Below are 9,433 nucleotides of genomic sequence, written 5' to 3' on the forward strand. Positions count from 1 at the left end.
CTGCCACCTCAGGCAGCATAAACTGGGGCGGAAGAGGAAGTGAAGCAGCACTGGAGATCAAAGCTGTACAAGAGCTGTGCAAGCTATTTCTCCTGCCCTGATCTTGCTAAGTTAGCCTGCTTCCCACAGACACAGTGAAGGAGGCTCTCCATTTGGCAGCATCCAAGTAAGAGCTGCTTGACAGTGGAATGGTCTCCCTCGTGAGGCGGTGGACTCTCCTCCCTTGGAGGTTTTTAAGCAGAGGTTGGGTGGCCATCTGTCGTGGATGCTTTAGCTGAGATTTCTACCTTGCAGTGGGGGTTGAACTAATAATAACAATAATAATAAATTTTATTTTATACCCCACCCTCCCCAGCCACAGCCAGGCTCAGGGTGGCTAACAGCTGTAAAATTACAGTAAAAACATAATAGGGGGGGGGGACCAATTTAAAATACAGGTTAAAATGCAATTTAAAATGCAGCCTCATTTTAAAAGTAGCCCACAGAGCAAAACCATAAGGGGAGGGAAACATAAGGGTCAGACTGAGTCCAAACCAAAGGCCTTGCAGAAAGATGTCAAGTCCCGCAGGGCCCTAGTCTCTTGTGACAGAGCGTTCCACCAAGTCGGGGCCATTACTGAAAAGGCCCTGGCCCTAGTTGAGACCAATCGAACCAACTTGCAACTTGGGACCTCCAAAATGTTGTCATTTGTGGACCTTAAGTTCCTCCGTGGGGCATACCAGGAGAGGCGATCCTGTAGGTACGTGGGTCCTAGATGACCCTTCTGTAAGATTCTTCTGCCAGTCTGGTCGGATTTCTGTACCTGGAAGAGTGAGGGCCTCTTATCCACCGCAGGTAGCAAAGTGCCACCTTCACTGTCACAACATATCGATACTGCCCCAGAATATAGAGCTTAATTTGTCACCACTCGTTAAACAGATTACAGGGCTCAGAGGTAGCTCATCCGCCACAGACAACCATCTCTACCACTTTGTCTTTTCCTCAGCTCTTACTACATAGGAAAACATTTCCACCTAGAGCCCTTTCACAGAATATCTAGAAACAAAATATTTGCAGAGAGCTATTGCCATTGTACCTAAAGAGCCAATCACAGGGAATGGCAATACCCTTTATTTAGCCACACCTTTTACATTCAGTAATTCAGTTTGCGAACAGAAATTTCAGAGATGTGATGCAGTCACATTTAATTTGTGTATTATAGGTAACACTGTAGGTTAGATGTTTCCTTTTTTTATTTTAAAAAAAAGGGAAATGTGAAGGCATTTTAAACAGAACGTTATATTTAGTAGCCAGGTCACAATACTGGAAAATGAACACACATTCCCTACATTCTCTGTTGCAGCAAGAAACCTTTTCATGGATGTGCTCCCTGGAATGGGAGTTGCCTCTAGCAGAGCAGTGGCATTTTGATAGCGAAGACAAGTGACACAGAATAAGCTTTATAGATGGTCTGCTCTTGGAGGCTGTGTGCACATTTATCTGGGAGTAAGCATAATTGAACACAGTGGGATTTGCTTCTGGGTTAGCATGCACAGCACTGGGCTATAGATTTACTCTGTCCTGCAATCTAAATGTTGCATACTTCTTTCATCCTGTAGCTTCCCATGTGCTTGCAGACTACTGCCCAATTCCCATTGATGTGAGATTGTGCACTACACAGCACATGACTCACAAGTGCTTTGAGGTATATTTCATGCGGCCGTTCTCTCCAGCCCCTGAAAAATCCACACAAGACCACAAAAATAATCTTTATTCATTCTTCTTTTGGCAGGTCATGCTTTCTTTCTATAAAGTACAGCCCCCAGGTGATTAATTTCACACTTAAGGCATTCTCGCTGTGTTTTGAGCTAATATGAAGGCAGCTCTTTTCAACATCAAAACCGTATATTTTAACATGCCTCTCATTTCTTGGCAAACCACTCAAGTTTTCAGCTATATTTGGGAGGAACTTAGTCAGCAAGGCTTCATAATTTCTCATTTTTTTAAAAAAAAATGTTACTTCAAAATGACAACGGTTCAAACAGCTCCAAAATAAAGAACAGTAAAGCTGAATAGACAAATGCTGTTAGTAAGCCTTTGATCTGAAGGCTGAAACCAGCATTAAAACCATATTGAAAACACAATTATTACAAAGGACATGAAACAATATCTCACAAGTACTGAAGAAATTTCAAACTTTTCCATAATGGGCAAAGCTACACTGGCTCACAAAAACCAGTGGCTATAGATTTTTGTCATCACAAGCAACATCAATGTGAACACTTCTGTATTTGCTAGACACCTCCTATTACTGCATATTGCAAAGATATGCTTCGTGACATGAACTTGGCAGCAATTAAAACCTTCGCTTTAGAAACAAGACAGTTTCTACATAGCATGTCAGCCCCTCTCATGTATGAGACAAATAATGATCTTTCAAAATAATGCAGTGAGCATCACAGCCTTTACATGCAATGGATCTTCCTGGCACCGAAGATACTGGGAAGGCTTACACCACCTGCAAATAGTAATTCCGCCCATCAATGCTACATTAATGGTTTCCTCCTCCTTTTAAGCTCCTATCAGCACCTTACACCCACCCTCGCAACCTGCAACCTAAGCATTTCTATTCAAACTGTAAAGCAAATATCTGGCCTGGATGGAGAGAGAGTGAAGAACCATTAATATTTTTTTTCTAGCACACACAAATAAAGAGGAATGGGTTTTCTTTCTCCCAACTCAAATCACCTGCTAAACACACATACCCTGACCACAATATGATAGGGGACAGCTGAAAGCAGAACACTGTGTCCCTTGTGAGCCTTATCAGTCAAACCATTTCAGCTGACCATGTCTCCCCTCGCAGCCGAGACATCAGAAACCAGAGCCACCTAGAGGAAGACAATTTTTCTTCTGTCTCTGTCTGGTGGTCATCCAAGAGGAGACTCCTGGCTTTTCCAGAGCCTTCACTATTTGTTAAGGTGCTGTGATTCTATGGCATGGAGACACACCCCAAATCCCAGGCAAGGATAAATTAGTTGGTAATCTATATTATAGTAGTATAGGGAAGCTTTTAAATGTTTTATGATGTTTTTATATATGTTGGAAGCTGTCTAGAGTAGCTTGGGGCAACCCAGTCAGACGGGTGGGGTACAAATAATAACATTATTATTGTTGTTTGAGGGCTACATCTCCCTCCACATGGCACCTTTTCAGTACCAACTATGCCAGTTGTATCCTGAAGCCTTATGGCAGAGTGCCAGAAGAAACTCTGAAGGTAGTGACAACATGGCAACGTCTTTTAGGTTGCTGCAGGTTTTTGCTTCTTTCAGAATCTTCCCAACTCTCACCCTCACTCACCCATGGGTGCTCACTAGCTAGATGCAGCATACAACACACTGAATCCTGACCAAGCTCTCTGTCTTTTGAAGATCACACTCAGGAAAGAGGGGACTCCAGCTCTGACCAAAGTGGACTACTGGAGGAGCTGAGAATTGAATCATTTCTGAAAATGAATGGAGAAGACTATGTAAGAGGAAGGGAAAGGTTTAGTGAGATCTTGTATGTGTGTGAGAGAGAGGGTGTGAATTATGTAAGCTTCAAAATAAAATAAAATACAAAAAAAAATAGTATTTGTGGGAGGGAGGTTGTTGGTTTGCCTGTGTTTTAAACTTTTGAATATTGCATTTTGTGTGTTTATGTGGTGAACTGCCCTGTGATCTCCGGGTGAAGGGTGGCATACAAATTTATTAAGACTCTGATGGTGGTGTGTGGAAATGATATGAAGGGTCTGGAATGAGAAGATCCGAGATCCCTGAATTCTGGTGCTTGTAAAATAGAAAATGTGGGAAACAAAAAAACCACAGCCTACCCTGCCCTGGCAGGAGGAAAAGCCAAGAGTAAGGCAAACAAAGTAACAAATCAACAACAAAAACCCCAAACCCATTCTCCTTCCATGCATGCTGGTTTTTCCCCTCTTTAACGCCGCTGAAAAATGGGTCACCAAAAAAGCTCTTGCCTGTGGGAAAATCAAGAAACAGCAATGTAGGCAAGGGGGCTGAGGAAGGTTCAGAAATTTATTTCTGAAATATTAACGAGCCCTATGCCGAGAGAAACATCTAGGCTAGATTTTTTTCCGCCCTCCCGCAGAGAGAAGAGGGGTGTGAGCAATTGGCAGCACGCAGAAGAGCATTTCCGGAAGGGATAAACTTAAGAGGCAAGGTAAAGTTTCAGGAGAGAGTGGGGTAGGAAAAGCAGAGACCCCACCCACCCCAAATCCCGCTCTCCCTCAGGTGCTGCTGTGACACCACCAACCCTATTCTCCAGGATGCTAAGTCTCTCTTTCGCTCGCTCTTTCCCCCACTCTTCAACCTTCTCCATCTCACGCTCCCGGGGAACCTCTAGTGGACGAAAACGGAGGCGCCCCTTCTGATGAACACGAGTCTCTTACCACCGGAGTTAAAATCCCTCAGACAACTATCTGCTTTGTAACTGAAAAGCTCGACCGGACGATCGGCAGATTCTATGCCTCTCCCTTCTCCCACGCGAGGAGAACCCACACGCGTTGGGTTCCTTAGGACTAAGACGGCTAGGACGCTGACCCCCACCTCTTATCCTTGCACATACGGATAGAGCCGGGGCGGGGGGGAATATGACAAGCCTCCATAGCTGTGAGATTAAACATTGCAAAGTACAAATGGAGGATTCCCCCCACCCAATTCCCCCACCTTCCTATCCGCAATCTCCCATCCGATTTATATGGACAATAACTTTCCCTCGGATTGGAGAGAGCGAGAGAGAAAGAGAGAGGACGCCGGCGCAGCTGCAAAGAGGAGAAAGATCGTTTGGTAACTAGATTGCACTTTTTACTGAGAAAGGGTGGAGCGGAATCTAGAACCTATATATATATTTGGGGGGAGAGCATTAAGGATATAATGGGGAGAGCGCAAACGGAGAGATCCCCTTACCCGGATGCCGTCTGAATTCTCCTCGGCGTCCTTTAACACAACCAAGCTGGTCTCTCTCCACAACCACGCGCGCACACGCGCGATCCGTGCCGGGCTTCTAATTCCACGGTTTCTCTCGCCGACGGGAAGGAAGAAATAGGGCGAAAGCGGCGGCGCAATCCTCACTCACATTGCCACGCCACAGGCAACGACGGCGGCAAGAGGGTGGGCAGGGAAGCCTCGCCGCTTCTCCAAGTTGGCTTGCGTACACGTCTATCTATCTGTTGGCAGGTTTTCCACAATTAAGATCCCCGAGATGAAGGCGACCAAAAGAAAGGAACGTGGGGGGGGGGGGGAGGACGGGGGAGGTTCCCCAATCAGTTGTTGCTGCTGCCTCCTTTTTTTGCTCGTTAATTGGCAACCCTTTAAAAAGAAGAGGAAAGGCTTTTTACTCCGAATTGCCTTTTTTTTCCGGGGAGGGGGGGGGGGTCTCGTTTGTTTGTCTGTATGCAGGGACCGGATTCTCAAGTCCAGATTCTCAACGGCTCCAAGGAGATGGCTTCTTCCCCGCGAGGCTTTCGCAGCGCGCTCCGCTTGCAACGCGGCTGCCTTCCACGGTGGAAACTTTCAGGTGGAGAAGGAAACAGCGGCGGTAGTGGCAGCATCTAGCGAGCAAGCGAGCAAGCCCAGGTCTAGGTGAGGATGGGCGGGCGGGTGCTTGCGCGTGTGCAAAAAAGAAACACACACACAAAACACACACACACACCGGTTCCTTCCAGGGCTCGAACACGGGCCGTTGAAGTCCCGCAGCGAGAGGGATGAGGGGTGGGGTGGGGACAGTGGGAAATGCAAAATAAAACAATGCACGCACCTCCCCCCAAAAACCCAACGACTCTCCAGCGCCCTAGAGCCGTGTAGCAAGCCAGCCAAGGTCCTTCGTGTCCCCTTTCTCACGACCAGCTGTTCCGACGCTGCGATCTTCGCAAACGGCTACAGCCGAGGCGAGCGGCTTAACTCTTTCCCTTCCGCGCTCCTCGCTGCTCCCAGGAAAGGAAGGAGTAGCTGCCGCGTCTGCCCTTGCAGTTGGGCTGGGAGCTCCAGGGAGTGCCGCATTTCTCCGAGTAAGCGCGCAAAGATCCCCCCTTTCCCCCTCCCCCCGGCCGCGGTTCCTCCTCCTTCTCCCCAGCGTGACCTGATTAGCTACAGCAGGGAAAGAGGACGCAGGCAGCGCCTTCCCAGCCAGCAGGAACGCGTCCGCCATGGATGCGCGCCGGCGTCTTGGTGGACGCTTTTGCAGAGACGCTCCTATTCGGAGGTTGGCGGGAGCAGGTGGGACGCTCAGCTGGCGGAGGGGAAAGGACCACCCAGGCGGTTTGGGAAAGGTGGCGTTTCCAGTGGTCTGGGCAGCCTGATCCTATGCAGCAGCGCAGCAGAGGATCTGGATGCCTGAAGGAGAGAAAGCTAAGGGCTCCTGCACTTTTTCTTCCCCGCAGGAGATTCGCTTTTCTCCTTGAGGCACTAGGAGAAGACGAATTCATGAATGGAACTGAAGCTCGTGCACCGTTTTATTTCTGAGCACGGGGGATTGCTAGAAACAGACGGATCCTTTTGCCCGATCCGATTTAATATCCGCGATTCCTTCAGAATAGCTCTACGTAGGACCGGCTGATAAAACGTTCCTGCTAGGTCCCTTTCCTGCGCCCCTTTTCTTCCAAGAACCCACTGAATGCTCAGTAGGGTTGTATTCGCTTGTAGCGCCATGCCCGCCATCCTATGCGTATGCGCACAGAATTTGAAACTCTTTCCTGCTCCAAGCCTGGGAAGCAAATCACATTGGTCTAACTGAGATTTACTTCAAAGTAAGCATAGCCAGGATTGGGACCAGGGGTGCCAACTTGAATAAAATATTGGGGGGGGGGAGCAGGGAAGCAACTATGGAACTGAAAGCATTTTAAGCATAACTAAAGGAAAGGCAGCAGAAAGATCAAGAAGAATCTAGAGAGCTTTAAATAATAAAATTATTAATTATAGTTATAATTATTATATTATTTATACCCCACCCATCTGGCTGGGCTTCCCCAGCCACTCTGGGCGGCTTCCAACAAAATATTAAAATAGAGTAATGCATCAAACATTAAAAAGCTTCCCTAAACAGGGCTGCCTTCACATGTCTTCTAAAAGTCTGTGCAGCGAGGAGGTCACTACGCTTTAGAGTGCAATCTCATGCACGCTTACCTGGGAGTTAACCCCATGCAACTTAATGGAATGCGATTCTGAGTTGAGTTGTATAGGATAACATTGAGAGATTAGGCATACCTATTTTAGAGCAAGTCCCTTTCAACCTTAGCCCTATGGAAGTCCAACTTTCAATGGGACTTGTTTCTGCAGCTTTTTGTGGATTGTTCTAGTGTGTGGATTGTTCCAAGTCAAAGGGAATCATGGAATTGTAGATTTGGAAGGGACCTTGAGGATCATCTAGTCCAACCCCCTGCAATGCAGGAATATGTGGCTGCACTTAGAAGCCAATGTTAAACACATGTCAAAACCCTGTGCATCTCAGAATTGATGGGCATGTATATATTTATGGAGCAAGCTTGTTTTCTCCTGCTCTGGAGGGTAGGACTCGAACCAATGGCTTCAAGTTACAATAAAGGAGGTTCCAACTAAATATATGAAAAAACCTCCTGATAGTAAGAGCTGTTCAACAGTGGAATGGAGCCCCTCAGGAGGTTGTAGACTTTCCTTCCTTGGAGGTTTTTAAGCAGAGGTTGGGTGGCCATCTGTAATGGATGCTTTAGCTGAGATTCCTACATTGCAGTGGGGTTGGACTAGACTTGGGTCCCTCCCTATTCCACAATTCTATAATTCTGTTATATATATAATCATGCATGCATGCATCCATACACACACACACACATACACATGCAGGAAGGCTTGATTCGCCACTATTGCACTGGAACAACTAGTTAGGCCACAAAGAAGCTGAATTCACACAGCAGTTGATTCTGTTTCACGGGTATTTCTCTAACGGTTAATTTCTGCTTTATATTTGAGCTTTCACATGACATAAAAGTCACTTCCAGAGATAAAGTACAATATTACACAAGTTTAATGCTCATTTCCGTGTTATTGGCAAGCTTTTTTTATTTCTGAAAGCAAAATAATGCAGAAACGAATCCTAGACTTGCACTGTACATTTCTGGAAGTGGCTTTCACACCACGTGAAAGCTCAGATATAATGCAGAAATTAACAGTTAGAAGATGTCAAGAAAATAGAATAAACTGCTGTGTGAATGCAGCCAGAGAAGGGAGCACTCATTAACTCCTAATCACAGCCAGCGCTTACAACACAATCTAAGAATGGTCTCAATCCATCCTTGGGGCTCTCTGCTAGTGTTTTAATAACAGCTGCTTATATAACTCAAGAATTGGATTCCCCATCTCCTGGGTGTCACCCTCTGCTAACATCAGTAGCTAACTTTTTATTTAGTTCAACCAGCTTCCTATGGTTTGGGTGGTGGTGTGGGGGAAAATTCAATTCAGTTTGCATTTAAAGGCAAATATACCCAATTTGCACTCTCCATGACAATATGCAAACAGCCACATCCTTCAAGATTTGCTCTTCTCTGGATTCTACAATGCAGTTCTCCAGTCAAGTAATGTTTACAAAGATGCACATCCTACAGTAAAATATACATTAAAATATGCACATACCAATGAAAATAGGATACATAACATTGGGGGAATTTACTTGGACAAAATGTGTCTATTGGGGCAAAAGTGCATACAAAAAAGCATATATACTAGGATAATTTTTTTTAAAGAATTTTTAAATTAACAGTTTTCAACATAAAATAACATAAGTTATTTTGACTGAAATTTGGAAAAAAATCCTCAAGTACCCCCAGAATGAGGCAGAAAAATGCATTTTTTAAAAAAGAAGACTAGAGGACAGATTTTGGCACAGAAATAGTTTTTATGGCAGGCAATAAGGTTTCCTCCTAGACCTGAGTTAGGCACCCTGTGGCCCTCCAGATGTTGTTGAACTACAGCTCCCATCAACTGCAGCCAGCATGGCCATTGGCAAGGGATGATGGGAGATGTGGTTCAACACATCTGGAGGGATCACAGGCTTCTTATTCCTGTCCTGGACTTAAAACATGGGATGGACAAGCACACTTCTATGGATTTTGAAAATAAAGATCTGTAAATGAAATTCTGCTTCAAAAACTCTTTGTTTACCTGCAAGATGCTCCGTGATCATAGGAATAAACTTAACTAGTTCCATGATATGCCTACATATTTCAGTCTCTCTTTCATTCCCTCTTCCTTCTGCAACATTTGCTACCCGTTATATTTTATTTTCTTCGCTTCTTCATCTTCTTTTACAACACTTCGTTGAGTTTTTTTAATGGTTCTTTCTTGAACAAAACTACAAGCATAGATCTGGTTGTTTTTTTTAAAATCCATGGTTTTCCCATTATTGCAATAAAACAGTACAGCCTCTT

At 45.3% G+C, this 9,433-nt stretch overlaps 1 protein-coding gene across 1 annotated transcript in view; it reads right to left on the bottom strand.

Moving 5' to 3' along the window:
- The window catches only part of LINGO2 (leucine rich repeat and Ig domain containing 2), a 555,875-nt gene extending 549,666 nt beyond the window's left edge, over positions 1-6,209 (bottom strand). Inside the window, exon 1 of the mRNA XM_028712488.2 lies at positions 4,947-6,209. The gene's annotated coding sequence lies outside the window, so the exon portion shown is untranslated. The remainder of the gene's footprint in view (positions 1-4,946) is intronic.
- Between the last annotated feature and the right edge of the window lie 3,224 nt (positions 6,210-9,433).

The sequence above is a fragment of the Podarcis muralis genome, chromosome 17 (genome assembly GCF_964188315.1).
Source record: "Podarcis muralis chromosome 17, rPodMur119.hap1.1, whole genome shotgun sequence".
NCBI lineage: Eukaryota > Metazoa > Chordata > Lepidosauria > Squamata > Lacertidae > Podarcis > Podarcis muralis.